The sequence below is a fragment of the Geotrypetes seraphini genome, chromosome 12, assembly GCF_902459505.1.
Source record: "Geotrypetes seraphini chromosome 12, aGeoSer1.1, whole genome shotgun sequence".
NCBI classification, from domain to species: domain Eukaryota; kingdom Metazoa; phylum Chordata; class Amphibia; order Gymnophiona; family Dermophiidae; genus Geotrypetes; species Geotrypetes seraphini.
Genome location: NC_047095.1, coordinates 52,266,721 through 52,286,263, shown reverse-complemented (window position 1 = coordinate 52,286,263; position 19,543 = coordinate 52,266,721). Strand labels below are relative to the sequence as shown.

The following is a 19,543-nucleotide window of genomic DNA, read 5'->3' as shown; positions in this document are numbered from 1 at the left end:
ACATAAAACTTGCCGCTGCTGGGTCAGACCAATGGTCCATCATGCCCAGCAGTCTGCTCACGTGGCGGCCCTTAGGTCAAAGACCAGTGCTCTAACTGAGTCCAGCCTTAACTACCTACGTTCTGGTTCAGCAGGAACTTGTCTAACTTTGTCTTGAATCCCTGGAGGGTGTTTTCCCCTATATCAGCCTCCAGAAGAGCGTTCCAGTTTTCTACCACTCTCTGGATGAAGAACTTCCTTACATTTGTACGGAATCTATCCCCTTTTAACTTTAGAGAGTGCCCTCTCGTTCTCTCTACCTTGGAGAAGGTGAACAATCTCTCTTTCTTTACCAGACATCTGAATTTTCCTGGACAAGTCTTCCTTTTTGAGGACATGACCGGGGTCCGGTTGGCTTTTCAAAACCTGGCACTTTGTCCGGATTTTGAAAAGCCTCTAGCAATAAGTGACGTTGGGACGGCATCTGCACATGTGCAGATGCAACGCGGTGACATCACACGCATATGCATGATGTCTTTACATCACACTAGCATATGCACAGATGCCGTCCCGATGAACAAACAGGTTGAGGGGGCAGGTCTGGGAGCGGGGTGGGAGTGGAATGAGGCATGACTCGGGTGGAATGGGACGGGTCATGGGTTCGGATTTTTGCTTACAAAAATCTGGTAAACCCAGACAAATTTGTTCCTGTTCCATAGGATCTATCTCTGTTCTGTCCTGGTCCTCCCCCCTCCCTGCAAGCTCTGTCCTCAGATGCACAAGCCTCAAATACTTTCATAAGTGTTCAAGACTTGTGCAGTTGAGGACAGAGATTGCAGGGATAGGGCAGAGACAGGTACAAAACTCACAGGGACAGGGATGGAGATAGATGCCACAGGGATGGGCACAAATTTGTCCCCGTGTCATTCTCTCTATAAATACCAAAATAGATACATTTTATGCAGTTAACATACCGTATTTTTCGCTCTATAAGACGTACCTGACCATAAGACGCACCCACCCGTAGAGGATGAAAACCCAAGAAAAAAAATTTCTGAACCAAATGGTGTACCCTGTATCCTGTCCCCCCTCTGGTGGTCTAGTGGTAGGCTGGGACAGGGTACAGGGCACGTCTAGTGGTGGGTACATCTAATGGTAGGCATGTGTAGTGGCAGCCAGCCAACCAGTCCCAAGCTAGCCAGCCAGCCCCCAGCCAGCAATGCAAAGCCCCCAAGCCAGCCAACCAGCCAGCCAGCTTGCCAGCCCCCCCCCCCTCACTGAACCTTTTTTTTCAACCCTGCGGTCTAGTGCGCTTTCCATGTTCCTGCCTCCCTGGACGGCTGCCTCGCTGATTAGTTTCTCTGTTCTCTTCCAGCAGCGACAGAGCGGTGCACGAAGTAGGCGTGCACTTTTTGCGTGCCTGCCTGCCTGGTCCCGTGCTGCACTCCGAAAGGCTGCCGTCAGTTCTCGCGGGACTCGGGGGGTGTTTATATTCACTCCTTAAGACACACCCTTATTTCCACTCACCTTTTTTTGGGGAAAAAAGTACATCTTATAGAGCGAAAAATACGGTACACATTAAATAAAACACATAAACAACAAAATCTCACAGAATGGAAGCAATTATTAGGTACAATATAATAGGCCCTAAAAGGAATCTGAGCCTGTTTATCTGGAGAGATTACATAGGTAATTGACTAATTGGGATATATGTAGTTTAGGATAGAAAGTATTGTGAAGGGGAGTTTTATAAATAGGTGCATTCACGCAACCCTTGTGCACAGAAGACTAGCACATACATGCATAAGTGCATATGAACTTACTACTACTACTTATTTCTATAGAGCTGCCAGATGTACACAGCACTGTACTGTACATTAAACACATAGGAGACAATCGTTGCTCAATAAAGCTTACAAATAGGGGTTAGGGAATTTCTCGCAGAGAGAATGATAAAACAGGCATGTGCACTTTACAACTGAGTGGGAGTTAGGACTTAAAAGCAACCTTAAAAAAAGTGGGCTTCTAGCCTAAATTTGATTACTGCCAGAGATGGAGTTTGACGTACTGACTCAGGCAGTCTGTTCCAGGCATACGGTGCAACAAGATGGAAGGGGCAGAGTCTGGAGTTGGCTATAGAGGAGAAGGATACAGATAAGTAAAACTTATCCAATGAACAGAGTGTGTGGTGCAGTGGTTAGAGCTACAGCCTTGGCATCCTGAGGTTGGGGGTTTGAATCCCGCTCTGCTCCTTGTGACCCTGGGCAAGTCACTTAATCCCCATTGCCCCAGGTACATTAGATAGAGTGGGAGCCTGCCGGGACAGTTAAGGAATAATGATTGAGTACCTGAATAATTTGTAATCTATATAGAACTGTAAGATATGCGGAATATAAATTATTGAAAAGAAAGAGTATAGGGAGAGATACTGAGGAGCTGCAAAGTGAATGCACCTGTAAGCCAAAAAGAAGAGTGTGAACTATATGTGAAATAGATAGGGAGCCAATGAAGTGATGAGGAGAGGGGTAATGTGAGCATAGCAACACTGTAAATTGTGCAGCAGAATTTTGAAAAGATTAAAGGGGAGAGAGATGATTGAGAGGAAGAACTTTGAGAAGCAAGTTGTAGTAATCTAGATGAGAGGTGATAAGAGTGTGAATAAGGGTTTTGATAGTGTGCTCAGAAAGGAAAGGTTGGATTTTGGTGATATTATAGAGAAAAAACAACAGGCTTTAGAGATCTGTTGGATTTTTGCAGAGAAAGAGAGGAGCCAAATATGATTCTGAGGTTGTGGGCTGATGAGACAGGAGAGGATGGGAGTGTTATCCACAGAAATAGAGAATGGGGGAAGAGGACAGGAGAGTTTAGGTAGAAAGATAAGAAGCTCGCTCTTGACCATGTTCAGTTTTAAAAGGCGGTGAGACATTGAGACAGCAATGTTGGATAGGCAGGCTGAGACTTGGGCCTGGATTCCTGTCGAAATTTCTGGAGTAGAGAGTCGCCAGCACAGAGGTGATACTGAAATCGATTTGAAGAAATTAGTATAGATCAGTGGTCTCAAACTCAAACCCTTAGTGGGGCCACATTTTGGATTTGTAGATACTTGGAGGACCACAGAAAAAATAGTTAATGTCTTATTAAAGAAATGACAACTTTGCATGAGGTAAAACTCTTTATAGTTTATAAATCTTTCCTTTAACAGTTAAAGGAAAGATTTATAAACTATAAAGAGTTTTACCTTATGCAAAATTGTCATTAACTATTTTTTTCTGCGACCCTCCAAGTACCCTATTTTTTCTGCAGCCCTCACATTTAAAGTTTAATATCTTTCCTTTCTCAAAACTGACACATTTCAATCACTATATTGAAAATAAAATCATTTTCCCTACCTTTGTTGTCTGGTGACTATTTTTCTGTGCATTTAACTATGTTTCCAGGGTCTTCTTGTCCTTTGACTGGTTTTCTCTCCATCTTCACTTTCTGCCTTGCATCCATCTTTGGCATTAACTTAATATTCAATTTTTATGCTTTCTTTTCAAAATCTACGTTTCCATGTCTTACCTTCCCTTCTATCTCTCTCTTCTTCTGTCCCTATTCCCATGGTCTGACATCTATTTCTTTCCTTTTCTCTCCCTCCCTCCTTCCTTCCTTTCCCCTGGTCTGGCATCTGTCTCCTTCCCTCCCCCAACTTTTTATTTCTTTCACCCTGCCCCCTTCTTTCGTTCTCTCTCTATCCATGCCTCCATTCTTTCTATATGTCTGTCTTTCTCTCTCTCTCCGTGCCTCCTTTCTTTCTTTCTCCATGCCCGCCCTTTCTTTCTGTCTTTCTCTCTCCATGCCCCTTTCTGTCTGTGTCCCGTTTCCCTTCTTTCTTTCTGTCTCCCTGTCCCCCCTTTCTTTCTTTACTTCTCCCTGCCCTCCCCCAAGCCACCACCATTGGGGAACAGGCTGCCACCGCCGCAATCAGGTAACAGGCCGCCACCGCCGCAATCAGGGACAGGCTGCCGCCACCACAATCGGGGAACAGGCCAGCGCCGAGGTCTTAACTCTCCCTGCTTATCTTCCCCAGCGCAGGGCAGACCAATTCACGCCACCCGACGTCAATTCTAACATCAGGGAGGAATTTCCGGGCCAGCCAGGCAGCGATTGGCTGGCCCGGAACTTCCTCCCCGACGTTAGAATTGACGTCGGGTGGCATGAATTGGTTGGCTCCGAGCTAGGAAAGATATATAGGGAGAGCTAAGACCTCGGGCGCTGGCCTGTTTTCCGATTGCGGTGGCTTGGGGGAGGGCAGTGGGAAGGGAAGCAGATCGGGGACCCCTGCTTTAGGCGAGGATAGATCGTGGGCCGCAAAATAGTCCCTGGGGGCTGCATGCGGCCCGTGGGCCGCGTGTTTGAGACCGCTGGTATAGATGGAAAAAAGAATAGAAAGTACTAGTAAGGTGCTTAAATACTATTATTTATGAGGGGCCGCTGAAAAGTTCTCAGTCCAGCCACTAAAGCTGGGGCAGTCTCTATTGAGGGCTATATACTTAGTCCAGCGATTTTCCACTTTTTTCATTCTGTATTTTTCCGATAGAAATTAAAGTATCTTTAAAAACATCATGCCCAAGAGTTAACTTTACACAACAAAAACACATGCCTGAAACGGTGCAAGCAGTTCTTGACCAAGTACCTGGAGCACAGCATCAGCTTCATCTAGTTAACAGATGAAAAAATATTTATAGTAGCTCCACCAATTAATACACAGAATGATCGCCTGTAAGTACCTTCAACAACACTGAAACATGAGGTTAATGCCAAATCCCTACTACGGACCTACCCGACCTTCAGCCAATCAGTCATGGTTTCAATTACAATTTTGAAACTCGGATTCACAGATCTATTCATCATCAATCCTGGGGTTAAGATCAACAGCGCACACTACTGAGACATCCTCTTGACGCAGAAGCTGTTGCCAGCAATCCATCACATGTTAGAAAACGACTTTATCTTCCAACAGGAGTTCTCTGGTAGGTGTATAAGGAGAAAGAAGAGAGGAGAGATATTGAGGGTCAGCAGAATGAACACACTTGTATGTCAGCAATAGGAGCCTATTGAGCAATAGGAGTATGTGAAGGTGGATAGGGAGCCAGTGAAGTGATTTAAAGAGAGGGGTGACATGAGTGTAGCAAGGTTGGTAAAAGATGAGTCATGCATACAAACATACATACCTTGGACGGAATCCCAATTGGTAGAACAATTGGTAGGATCTTCCTACCAAATATCATCCTCCCAATTATTGTATCCAATTGTCCTACCACTACCAATTGCATAGGCCTCAACATCCCCCTGTTCCTCCAGCCCCCTCCCCCGACACCACTCTGACATCTCCACACTCCCTGACATCCCCACACCCCCTCCCAATATCGCTCACATCTACACACATACCTGACACCCCCTGACATACCTACACCCCCTTCTCGATACCCCACCTACCCCCCCGACACCCCTCTGACATACCCACATCCCCTGTACCTTTCGCTGAAACATCGGCAGGAAAGATGCCCACTCTTCCCTTCCAATAGGACCGCTTCTTCACAATGGTAACCTGTCCTCCTCCCAGTGCATCTTGGGATGTACTGGGAGGGGCCTAAGGCCTTCATTTACTTAGCCTTCTCTCTGACATCACTTAGAGGGAAGGCTAAGCCAATGAGGGCCTTAGGGCCCTCCCAGTGCATCACAAGATGCACTGGGAGGAGGGAAGGGCCGCCATTGTGAAGAGAAGAGAAACTGGACATGGGGAAGGAGAAGAAGACAGAGAAGAGCTGTTGGACATGGAGGGAAACATAGACACAAAGGGGTGATGTTGGATAAAAGGGAAGGACAGTGACACCGAGGGGGATGCTGGACAGAGTAAGATATGAACACAGAAGAGATAGTGAACATGGGAGGATGATAGGAGCAGGGACACAGAGGGAAAACAGGACAGGATGTATAGGGATACAGAGTAAAGATGGATAATGAACATAAAAGAAGAAATATCAAAAGGACAGGACTCCCCAGAAAGATTTAAGAAAAAAAAACAGAGAAAAGCAGGAGACACTGAGACCAAACCAATGCTCAGACAGCAAAGGTAGAAAAATAATATCTTTTCTGAATTTTAATAATTGTTAGCATTGGCAAATTGCATTTCAGTTTCCAGTACTGTGATGGGTTTGCTTTTTTACAGGGTTTCTCCCTTGCCATCCCCTGCTCCCCACCAAGAGAGATGGTGTCATATTAATTCAGGAAAAAATATATCACCTTAAAATATACATATGTTTTGTTTGTTAATGTTTATTTCCAAGTGGACTTAAACACAGCCACCACATCACTTTTAGCTCAAGAGGAACAAACAAAGGATCTAGACTAGAACAACTCAGTTTGTGTCAACCACCCTTTACTGTCTTCCCACCCCGGAAGTGAACTTCAGACCAACAGCAGCTTCCCTTCAAATGACCAACCACAGGAAGCCTTATAAAAGCTCTGAAGCCGAACCTCACCAGCAGCCCGGGCCATAGTCAGGGATTTGTTCTGTTAGGAGGAATCCGTGGTGCCTTCTTGTGCTCGATGCATGCCAACTGCCAGGCAAATACTGTAACCATATTTCACTGTCAGCAAGCGAGCGACGGCCTGTTCTTCAAGTGAAATAACCAGTTGTTTCTTCCTTTTGAAATTGAATCCATGTGGTATATTGCTGGAGGGTTTTCGCTTCTAAACAAGCACTGCACAGGCTGCCTTTCAGCTGTGTTTTTCCTCCCCAGTCCATCAGGATTCATTTGTGCATAGTAAGTAGCTTTTGTTTTGCAAAAACAGCACTATAAAAAAAAAAAAAGTGATTTTTCTTGGCTGACTTCATTTAGAAATACAGTGTAAACATGAGAATCACCCTGACTAAACAAGAAAGGGATGCATTTCCTTATCTCTGCAGACTCCTTTGCTGTTTGAATGGTAATTTCGATTTATCCACACACTGTCCAGCCAACCTAGTGCCTTTCCTTCTCCAGGGACTCTTCCAGACTTTAGGCTCTGAGACCTTTTCAGATTGTAGGTGTTTCTCCTAGGAGTATGTACAGGGCAACACTTTTTAAACTTCTTTATCGATTCATGTGGAGTTTCTCCTGATTTTCAGAAGATTTTTTGTTGTTGTTGTTTTAACCCTTTCATTTTCATAAAACCTCTTTAACACACATTGAAACTTTTATGCATGCTAACTGACCTTATTCATGCATTCTTATGTTCATGTGTGTTAAATCATTTTCGCATGCATTAAGGGCCAAATTCTAAAAATGGCACCCTATGTCTACCGCCACCTCATGTGGGTTTAATTGGTTTAATCGGCACGCTAATTGGCTGCGCTGATTTAAAAACCAATTAAAATGTTATTTTAAAAAAATGGAGACGCCTGTGGCCGCTTCCAAAAAAGGCTGCCGTTATCTCGTTTACAGAAGCGCCTTGCAATGCCTAACACCACTGTAGCATGGTTCACGCCAGAAGTGGTGCGGTTCTCTTGAAAGGTACGGTAGGTGCCAGAAATGTAGGCCTTTAAAATCTTGACCTACATTTCTGGTGCCTAACGTGAAATGTTCACATAGCTGCAATTTTTAAAACGGTGCAGTTGCATGATTGACATGCAATTGGCAGCTGTTTTTAAGGTGACCACTGATAATGGCGCTGTTTACAGAATCTGGACCTAAATGTTTAAAGGAGCAATAATGAATGCACAATGCAACGGCTCCTGGGTATAACTAATGGACAGACTGGATTGTTCTTTTATTTATCTGCTGTTAATTACTATATATGTCACACTAACAGGCACATCCCTAGTATTTTTCCCCTTTTGTTCCACCCAGTGAATAGAGAGTATCTGCAAACTCACTGGTGGAACAAGAGTAAGGCATGCTACACTGTTCAAGATGCACTATGAGGCAGTAGCGTAGCAAGGGTGAGAGGCGAACAGAGCAGTGATGCCCCTCCCTGTCCTCATCGCCTCCCCCACTCCTTCCCTGATGCCGCTTGCTGCATGCACACACACTCCTCCTCCCCCCCCCCCGATCCTGCCTGCCGCGGGTGCCCCTTCCCTTCCCACGTACCTCTAGTAGAAGTTGCTCGTGCCAGTCAACAATGTGCTCCTCGTTACCCCTTCGGCTCTCCTGACATCAATTCCTGTGCGTGGCACCCAGAAGTGATGTCAGTGCGGGGAGTCGGGAAGAGCACATTGTTGACCATCGCAAACAACAACTTCAACTAGAGGTATGGTGGGAAGGGAAGAGGGGAGGAATGGGAAGAGGCGGGGCTGAGGAGGAGTGGTGGCACCCCCACCAACATGGCGCCTGAGGCGGACCGTCCCACTCGTCTTCCTCCCCTTTACTACGCCATTGCTATGAGGGGCAGTTTTATCAAGATTTCTCCAAGTGTGAAGTCTGCTTTGTAAATAGTAAAGGACTTTTCTTAAATTGCATGACTGTTTAGGTGTGTATAAGAAAGCCTATTGACAAGATGTTGTGCACTTATATGAATATAAGCATTTCTAGGAGCATTGTATGGATAGAGTTGAGATGTACTTACATATTTTATAAATTAAACACTTGAAAAATGCATGCTGACAAGGGTTGTTCAATAATGTATCTACCTAAGTATGACAGAAAGTAGCAAGCATGTTGAAACAAGTCTGCATGTGACATGTCTAAAGGTTACTTATGTACAGTTGCGGTTTAGTGCAAGTCTAACATTCTAAGAGACAGGATGTCAGGGGAGTCTTCTTGTGAATCAAGTAAAAAACTACTAGATTTGGAGCACCATTCAGTGATAAAATGGAAAAAGCCAAAGGAGATCCATGAACAGAACACATGACTGTAGTTTATGTTGAACCTGCCTCATCATCCTACAAAGTAAAATTTTGGAGCAAGCAGCTTAAGTAGGGTAGAGAGTCCATTCTAGATAATCCTCACACTGCATGACCTGTGGAATCAACTTCCACAGAAATGTGCAAGAAAGTTGAGGATTTAGGGCTCCTTTTACGAAGCCGCAGTAGCGGCTTCAGCGCGCGCAACTTTTCATCACGTGCTAACCTCCACGCTAGCCTAAAAACTACCACGTGCTCAAGAGGAGGCGGTAGTGGCTAGCACGGCTGGCGGTTTAACGCACAGTATTACGCACGTTAAACCGCTACCGCGCCTTCGTAAAAGGAACCCTTAATTTTGTCAGATAGACAAATTAAGATTTCCCAAATAACTGAAGAAATGGGCATCTTGGCAGTTACGGTTTGGAAAATAATTCATGAAAAGTTGGGCATGTCCAAGGTTAATGCAAGAAGGGTTGCAAGAATGCTGGCACCAGGTCAGAAGGCCATGAGGCTCCAGTGCCGTCAGGAGAATTTGCGGATGCTCCGTGAAGACCAGTTTGGTGACTGGAGATGAGACTTGAGTCTATCACAGAGATCTTGAGTCCAAAATGGAATTAGTGCAGTGGAAGCACAAGTCATCCCCCACCCCCAAAAAAGTTCAAGACAGAAAAGTCTGCAGGTGGACAATACAAATTTGAGAAGAAAATTGGAGTCTTTAGAGACTTTTTCTCGTAATAACAATCTTAGATTAATTTCGCTAGTGTAACGGCTGTAACACCTAGGGAAATGTTAAAATGTTACATGAGGGAGATTCTGGGAGTTCCTGAGGACACATTACCACCATTCACTCAAGTTTACTATTTACCAACCAAAAAAGGACAACCGCAAGAAAGTACTGTAATCGGCAATCATTTAATATTTCAACACTGTTGGAACTTTCTGATAAGGAAGTAGCAACAGAGGCAACGCTTCTTATTGTAGCCCTTGCGTCAGATAAAAACTGGTTGCTTAGGCTTTTCTTCAAAAACAAACAAAAAGAATTTCTTGGTTTCAAGATATAAATGTTTCCAGACTTAGCACGGGATACGCAGAAGTGTAGTTGCAATTTTTTTGCTTATAAAACCTGGTGTTATTGCTCTAGGGGGGTGACATTTTTTCTTCATCATCCATGTAAATGTGTGATATATTATCGTATACAAAAATATGTTTTCTTTGATCCTTACCAACTGACAACTCTCTTGTCGGTATCACGCCTGGAAGAGTGCTGTTTGGATGAATGGCTACCTATGCTCAGTTAATTAGTCTTATTTTACTTTTTTTCTTGGTTTCTTATTATTAAAACTCGCTAATATTACATCTTGGATCACTGTTTGAGGACTTGAGCTGAATCTAAGCTATAATTTTCTTTGTTTTGTATCATAATTCTATCTTCTTATTAATTTGTCCTATTATGGATGTACTTTGAATATTCTTATTACTTGGTTTATTTTTAGCTTTCTATACAAGTGGATGCTTGATATATAATTTGAAAATTTATAAATATAAAAAAAAGAAGACAAAGTCATGGCAATTGTCTTCTGGGAAGATGAAGGACTTTTGCTTCTGGAGTTCATGCCACACAAGACAACCATAACTAGAGAGAGTTACACCAACACAATGATCACTTTGCTGGAGTCAATCAAGGAGAAAAGATGAGGAAAACTCACAGCAGGCGTTCTGCTTCTTCACGACAATGCGTCGATGCACATGTCACAACAATCACAGGCTGCCATCCGAGAATGTGTGTGAGTTTCAGCAGCTGAACCATCCACCCTACAGTCCTAAGCTGGCTCTCTCAGATTATTTCCTGTTCTGAGTTTTGAAGAAATCTCTCTGGACAGCGGTTTTCAAGTGATGAAGACGTCAAGTAAGCTGTAACGTCCTAGTTTGAAGGTCAAACAGAAGAATTTTTTTCAAAGGGGTTAAAGTCTTTGCAGGAAATGTGGATGAAGTGTATGGAGTTATCAGGGGACTTTATTGAAAAATAAAACAAACATGTTTTGAAAAATCTTTCCTATTGAGGTAGATAAATTATTGAACACCCCTTATACATATAACACCAGATTCTGTATATGGCACTCAAAATTGCACATGCAAATTTGGGCACCTGCCCAATTTGTGTGCACAAGTTGAGTAACGAGCCAGTTAATGCCAATAATTGGACTCTTAACAGTTATTGATATTAATTGGTAATAATTTAGATCTATGCGTGCATCTTGCTAAGCGCTATTCTATAAATCTTTTAGAGTGCAACTGAAAAGAAGGCATGGCTAAGGAAGGAGCATTGGAGGGTCTGGGGCGTTCACTAAAGATGCATGCAGTATTAGAGAATTCAAGGGATCTTGGCGCTACATACTATCCTATAAACAGCATCCAACTAGAAATGTCATTTATAAGATGGTGCTCAGGGCATCGTTTACAGAATCTAGTTTATCTCCTACATTCCTCATTCTGAATACTGCTACTCTCTCTCTGGAGAAGTGGGTTTGGGGAGCTCACGGCCATGTGGCACCGGAGTACTTTTTCCTTCTTGTCTTGATAAATTGGCCGCATAGATTGCAAAATGCATCAGCCAGATGTTTGCACCTTAGTAAAAGGGCCCCTAAGTTTACTCAGCTTGGAATCAACTGGAATGTTCAACAAAAAAGGTAAATTTCAAAATATCAATGTCCTAGTCACAATAGCAAAGTGTGTGGGGAATGATAGCCATTTTCTATGACATTGGCAATTAAGAAAGAACACTTAGGCCCAAATTCTGTAACCAGCGCCTACAGTTAGGCACCTATTTCAAAGGCGCCCATCTAGATAGGCGCCTGTCTAAATTGAATAACAAGCTCAATTAAGCTTTTTAATCAGCTCTGATTAAAACATAGGCGCCTATCAAGAAAGTGCGATTCTGTAACAAGGTGCCTCTAAAAATTTAGGCGGCCATCAAAAAAATAAGCACTATGTATGTTAGTCGTGGGTGTGGCTACCTGTTAGGCGCCTTACAGTATCACTGCTCTTAAGCATGCTTAAGTGCTTGCATGGGTGTCTTAACTTTTAGTTGTACCTAGAGATGTCCTATTTATTGGGCGCCTCCAAAATAGGAGCCCAAATAGGTGCCGCTCAGCTCGATTCACTAAACAGCATCCAATTTTATTTGAATCATGCAGAACAGTGCTTAATCTTTAAAATCTTATCTTTTTTAAAGATGCTTTTAACATTTAAACTTTTAAATAAAAATTTCTAAATATACCAAAGTTTTAATTACCCCCACTCCCTTTTGTTTTTTCCTTCATGTTATTTTCTACTAAGATAAAAATTGTAACTTTTCCTCTTTCCTTCCCCACTTATGTTTGTATTATATGATAGAATTTTGTTAATATGTTTGTCCATATGTATTATACCCTATTTTGGATTTTGTTCATCGCTTAGAATTTCTAATAAGCGATTCATCAAATGCTAATAAAACTTGAACTAATTAGGCACCTAATTTTTGGGCGCTTATAGAATTTGCCCTTTATTACCCACAATTTTTTTTTTTTTTTTTTAAATTGTTGCGTGGAGGGACGTTTTCGATAGGATATCTAAGTCTGGGTTTGGACGTTTTGGGAAAGATGTCAAGAAATCCAGCAAGATATTTATCTTTTTTTTTTTTTTTAATGACTTATCCAAGACGTTTTGGCTCTTAGTACATCTATCTTTTTTGGCCACTTTTGAATACAAATACATCCAAATTAAAAACACACAAAAATAAACTGTTGGGATGTTTAAGCAGCCAGCATTCTTAGCAAACTGGCCACAGACAGCTGAGCACAGCAGAGAGGCTCTCTAGGGAGTTCTGCAGTGAACATCACATTAAAACGTCCCAGGTACATGTCACTATAACCTGCTTATGTTGTATGGTGAGCCCTCCAAAATCCACATACAATTTGCTGTACCCACCTGTACAGTAGCCCTTATGCCTGCAGGTGTCATCTTTATGTAGGTACAGTAGGTTTTGGAGGGCTCACCATCCTCTATAATAAAACCCTAAGCAATCGCGTCAGAGGGAATGTGCTACCGAGGTAGAGAGCGGCCTGCGAGGTTCGCTACAGACGGCGGTGAACCTCAGCAGGCTGCTTTGAAGAGGAGCAGCAGCGGTTTTTTGCCGGTGGGCCAGAAGACACTAGGAAGCCGGGATGGGGGAGGGTAAGAACAGGCATGCACAACAGAGGCAGGCATGGCACAACAGGGAGCCAGGGGGAAAGGGAAAGGGGGCTGCTTTGGGGGTCAAACAGCAATCATGCTTTGTTCTGAGAGGGAGGAACCAGAAGGGGGCCACAGAGCAGGCAGGCATGGCACAACAGGGGGCCAGGGGGAGAGGGAAAGGGGACTGCTTTGGGGGGAGGGGTGTGCTGGGGGGCAGACAGCAATCATGCTTGCTCTGGGAGGGGGGGAACAGAAGGTGGCCATGGAGCAGGCATGGCACAACAGGGAGCAGGGGGAGAGGGAAAGGAGGCTGCTTTGGGGGGAGGGGTGTGCTAGGGGGCAGACAGCAATCATGCTTTGCTTTTGTGAGGGGGGGGGAAACAAAAGGGGGCCATGCAGGCATGGCGCAACAGAGACAGGCAGGCATGGTGCAATAGAGAAATACAGACAGGCAGGGAGACAGAAAGAAAGACAGACAGACAGGGGGCCAGGGAGAGAGAGACAGACAGAAAGAATGACAGACAGACAGCATCCAAGGAGAGAGAGAGACAAACCCCCCCCCAGACAGACAGACATCTACTCTAGCACCCATTAATGCAACGGGCTTAAACACTAGTACAATATAAACAGGTTATAGTGATGTGTACCCGGGACTTTTTATGTGACATTCACTGCAGTACCCCTGAGATTACTCCTCTTTCAGCTGTCTATGTGGCATCTGAAGCTGTAATAAAGGCTGGAATGTACTGTTTTTCTAAAATCTTTGGGTAGTGGGAGGGGATCGGTGACCACTGGAGGAGTAAAGTGCAGTTATGTCTTAATCCAAATCCCAGTCCCTTTCCATAATCCCTCTAGTAGTCATGTGGTCAGTTTGGGCACCTTTCTGACCTTTATTCGTTTTTAAAACAGGTCTAGCCCCAAAAGTCTAAATGGTGCCCTGGACATTTTGTTAAAAGTTTGATTATCCCTGCAGAATGTCTAAGTCGTAAACTCTCCCAAAACATGCCTCTAACATGCCCTCTTAAGATTTACATCAAAAGATGTCTAGAGGCTCAATTTCAAAAAATGGCCACTTGGACGTTTTGACTAGTAAGACATCCAGTTTATGCTGTGTTTTGGATGTCTATCTTTTTTTTTTTAATGAGCCACATTGTGTTGTTGAATTGTTTTAATGCTTTTATTGTAAACTGCTTTGATTTGCTTATGAATTTCAAATTAGATTTTCTTACTCCCCTGAGTCTTCAAGCTCACTCCTCACAGTCCACTTTTACAAAAGACATATTACCCCATTGATAGTGTTAAAAATATATGGATAATTAAGCTCAACAGTTGGCATTTCTTTGAAATACTAGCTGCAGAGTTTAAACCTATACCCAAATGTTCAGTGCCAGCTGCTATCTGTATACTGGCGTTGAATATCTGGCTATATCAGCACCTGCCACCATTATCTGGATAATAACAATATCCAGTGCTAGTGTCGAGATTACTATTCGGACAACTTAGGACAGCCTCAGATGTTAGACTGAAATGTTTCAACCTCAATTAGTGCTTTTGAAAATCAGCCAGTTACTTTTGTCTTGGAACACCATGCATGGGTTGATCAAATGTACATGCTGTTCAGTTCTTATCTTTGGAAACCTTTCTCCTGCGCTCACAAGGTTACAAATTGCTCATCTCAAGTAAGTGCACAGCGAGAACACGATGACCTGTAATATGCAATATATTATATAAGATATTGGGAGTGTGTTTTGCAGCATAAAATAGAACAAGTGAAAAGGAGAGCATTTCTGTCTAGAGATGTACACAGGGAAATAATTTTTGATTCCCTTTTGGATTTTTCCCAACTTTTGGATTTTTTTTTGTCTTGTTTCACACATTTCCATTAATAAAACTTTCAATTCACATCTGATTGGTGATGAGCACCAAAACTGAATGGCCTGATAAGGAACTCCAATGACCTTTTAATTTAACCCCTAAAAATAATGGAAAATAAAGGAGACGAGAGTCTCCTGCTCAAGATGAAATGGGATAGATCCTGCTATTCAAGAATTACAACAATTCACAAATTAGCATTTCCTTCTCTGAAAGGTATTAAATGCACTGGGAAGCTTAGCAAATCTTTTACATTTAAATTGGTGAGAATTCCGAATGGACTTCCAGATTCTCTAAGACTGGTAGATCAATTATATCAATTTCGAAAAAGTTTAAAAATCTGGTTGCTTTCACAATAGTTCATTTGATTTTAGCTGTCGAATAGTAATTTTAAGCAATTCAACATACTTTTTTCTAACTTTTTCCATCCATCTAATCTAATCAATTTCTGTTTTTATCCCACAGTTTTTACTTGTTATGTTTCATTTTTTTAACAAACTGTAAACCGAGTTGAGCTCCTTAGGGAGTAGATTTGATATATAAAATGAAGATTAGATAGAAATAACTTTATCAGATATTCTGGACTAATGCCATCAAATATTTTTATAAATCCAAGATGCCAACTTAAAGGAAATTCTAGCATTCGTAGGGAGCCAAAAACATTTCCATTGATGTGGAAAACTTTTCTGATCAAATCAATAAGTTGGATGTCATAGAAAACAACTTTCAGTGCCTGCATTTGCTTTGGTCCACCCAACAATGGCCAAGTTTTGTACTTTAATTCTACTGCTGCATCAGGGGCCATTGCACAATTTGTGCTTCTACTCACACTGTTTCCCAAAGGGATAAGAAACACAAATTGTGCGGTGGTCCTTTAAGATAGTACCTAGGAGCATCCAGCTATGTGTTAGCATCCCAGTGCTCCTGGGTATGAAAAATATTGCCAGCATTATAAGAACATAAAAGTTGCCTCCGCTGGGTCAGACCAGAGGTCCATCGCGCCCAGCAATCCGCACCCGCAGCGGCCCATCAGGTCCACGACCTGTTAAGTGGTTCCTGTCTTTTCCTATAACCTATCTCTAAATCTATCTGTACCCTTTAATTCTATCTGTACCCCTATCTGAGCTGGCATTATTTTTCCACAAATAACTCAACTTGCGGAACTCAGTGCAAGCAGCGTTATGTAATTTGCCTAATAAGGAGGTGCTTTATATGCTTTGTATTCATTTGTGTGCTTTGTATCTCATGATTATGCAGTCACAGTGACTTCCACGTACAGTAAAATAATGCACAATTTTGCCATTTAATGTGTATTAAGAGAGACATGTTATTCCTTTAACATATGTTAGTAACTATCCCACTTCTATAAATGGGCACCTCCTTGTAGGCTTCTTTAACTAATTCAGTAATCTATTCATTCATATTTTCTCCCAGAAATCAAAATATAGTAAAAGTGAGCCAAGTATAGGATAATCAAGACATTATGACATCACTGATGAGTTTGGCTCTTAGGCATTGGTGGAATGAGGCATTGTGATGTCACAATACCAGCTCTGATTATCAGAGGCTGAAACTTTTCACGCTATTCACTTATTCGATGTTCTATAGCAGGGATCTCAAAGTCCCTCCTTGAGGGCCGCAATCCAGTCGGGTTTTCAGGATTTCCCCAATGAATATGCACTGAAAGCAGTGCATGCACATAGATCTCATGCATATTCATTGGGGAAATCCTGAAAACCTGACTGGATTGCGGCCCTCAAGGAGGGACTTTGAGACCCCTGTTCTATAGGGTTCTCCCAGGGGAGCTCAGAATGGTTTTCATGAATTTATTTAGGTACTTGTTAGTAACTATCCCACTTAGGTGGCCATTCTATAGGTGGGCACCTCTGTGTAGGCTCCTTAAATAATTAAGTAATTTATTCATTCATATTTTCTCCCAGGGGAGCTCAGAACGGTTTACATGAATTTATTCAGGTACTCAAGCATTTTTCCCTGTCTGTCCTGGCGGGCTCACAATCTATTAACCACTGCACCACACTTAAAGCTGCATGGGAGCTTTTTTTATGTAACAGAATCTTTCATAGAATACTAGTGTAACTCAGCATCAGTGCATCTTACATTTAGGTGTCCACAGTTACACCAGCCTTAGAGATGGCATAACTGAGCACACTTAAGTTTCAGCAAGGGCACACATATCTTATAGTGTTCTATAAATTGCATGTACTGTATAACTTGGAGACATGTCCGTGCCCCATCCTTGCATTTGTGCACCTTTATATTTGCACACAAAAGTAGTTTCTGCTTATCGAATAGCTCATAAATGCTACTTTTTGGTGCTTAAAAGGGCCTAACTTCAGGCACCTAGTTACAGAATTGCCCTTACTGATAGGCTCCTGATCCCATATAGTTCATCGAGAGTTCTTAGATCATCCTCTCAGTCTACCCTTAACGTTCCCTCCTTGAAAATTATCGGAACACGCCGTGCCTCTATTTTTTCAGTAACAGCACCAACGATTTGGAATTCTCTCCCTTTGTTCATGAGACTTGAACAAGATTTGCAGAAATTCAAGAGTAGTTTAAAGTGTCTTCTTTTCAAAGAAGCCTTCAACTGAATTTACTAAGTATATCATGAGACAACATCTTATGATTTTTCTCATTCATGAAACCAGTTCACCAATATTTTTCTCTTTCGATCTCTCACAACCACTTTCTACTTTCTCTTACCCTCCCAATGTACTTCCCTTTTATGTACTTTTCTTGAAAAATTGTATTTCTGCCCTCCATTCCTATTGTTTCTCAAGTTTAATTACCCCTGTTGGTCTAGTTATAAATATTATGTATCAGTGATTTCTTTAAAATCTCATTTTTATTTTTGTAAAACGCTTTGTAATTTGAAAAGCGTTTCATCAAATAATTTGAATAAACTTGTTCACTTGTTTTATAGCAATGTGCATTCATTTGAAAGAACATGGGATACATCAGCAACATTTCCCGTGTTAAAAAAATCCCTGCAATATAGGGCTCCTTTAACGAAGCCGCTCGACTTTTCATCACGCGCCAATCCCCACCCTGGCTGAAAAACTGCCGCCTGCTCAAGAGGAAGCGGTAGCGGTTAGCGCGGCCGGCGGTTTAGTGCCCGCTATTACGCACTTTAAACTGCTAGCGCGGCTTCGTAAAAGGAGCCTGTAATGTTTTTCATGTGGCATCGATGTGCAACATTGCCAAAATAGTGCACCCTGTTGCTCCACGGTGCTCAAGTGAAAGTATTGCAGACTATTGAGCAATAAGATGTACAATTTGAGCAATATAGTGCACTATTGGTGACAGCCCCCCTCCTCTGAAGCAAACAAAACAAATCTAAATGAAGCTAAACCTCAGGCTTATAGATCGCATCTTCTCTATAAAGATAGAGCTCGGCACGATTTACAGAAAATTAAAAAGAGTAAATACAATAGTCATAATATAGAATAATAAATCTGAATAAAAGAAAAAGAAAAACTCCCATAAACTAAACAAAGTGAACATTTTTGGCCTGTGCAGCCCTTGGACCTTGATATTAAAGTGTTTAAACATTGTATTCATGCATTGTTAAAATTTTCCACTGCAGTCCTTCAAAGCACTAAGCAAACCTACTAAACTTCATCTGTTTTGACACACAAACAAAAGATCATGGCTTAAGGACGAAGAGACATAACTCATTCATCTAAACAGAGAACTCAATGTGTGCCACCACTTTTAACAAGCTCATAATACACAGTGCTGCACGTACTGTTTCAGGCAGTATGAGGACAAAGCAAAGTAAAAGAACCTAATCTATGTGCCATAGAACAGCTCTGTCAGGGATTTATAGTTTGTCATTCCTCCAATAGCATTTTCAGGGTTTTTTTTAAAGGCTGACATGAACATGTTCTCTCTGCTCTACTAGAGGACAATTGGCAAGTTCATGTAAGACTAATCTATGTACTCCAGACTGTCAGACATGTACATATATAATATTATTTATTAAGGCAGCTATTGAACGTCTCATCCAAATACTGTATATATTATACATGGCAGCTGTTTGATCAAACTGGTTTCAAGAACAGAACAGTGCCCCAGGGAGTTAAGCTACTAACCAATTGTGATTCATGCCAGCCTTCTTTCTACTTTAGGAGAAAAACAGAGAAACATAGAAAAAGGCAGCGTATAAAAGCCATATGACCCATCCAGTCTGCTCATCCACATCATCTGCTCTCCCTTCCCCTAAGACAGTGTCTCTCAAACTTTCTCGAGCCGGGGCACACTAAAGGTAGTGGTCACGGCTCGAAGCACCCAGAAGTATGTGGATGTCGCCGTGATGACATCATGTGTATGCGTGACATCATCATGTCAACATCCGTGTATGTGCAGAAGCCCTCCAGATGGGCCCTGAGATGCCAGTAGGGGATGCCAGCAGGGAAGTGCGCCAGAGAGATGTAGAGGCACTGGCGCCAGCTGATTGCCTACACCAGTGTTTCTCAACTACTTCAAGCTAAGTATCCCTTAAGTCTAACAAATATCAACTGAGTACCCCAACCACAGACCTCCCTAGGCCCACCCAAGCTCTGCCCCAGATCCCATCCCCTTTACTAACTG

At 42.4% G+C, this 19,543-nt stretch overlaps 1 protein-coding gene across 1 annotated transcript in view; it reads left to right on the top strand.

Moving 5' to 3' along the window:
* Positions 1-6,497: 6,497 nt before the first annotated feature.
* FGGY (FGGY carbohydrate kinase domain containing) overlaps positions 6,498-19,543 on the top strand; it is a 384,196-nt gene continuing 371,150 nt past the window's right edge. Inside the window, exon 1 of the mRNA XM_033917103.1 lies at positions 6,498-6,788. The gene's annotated coding sequence lies outside the window, so the exon portion shown is untranslated. The remainder of the gene's footprint in view (positions 6,789-19,543) is intronic.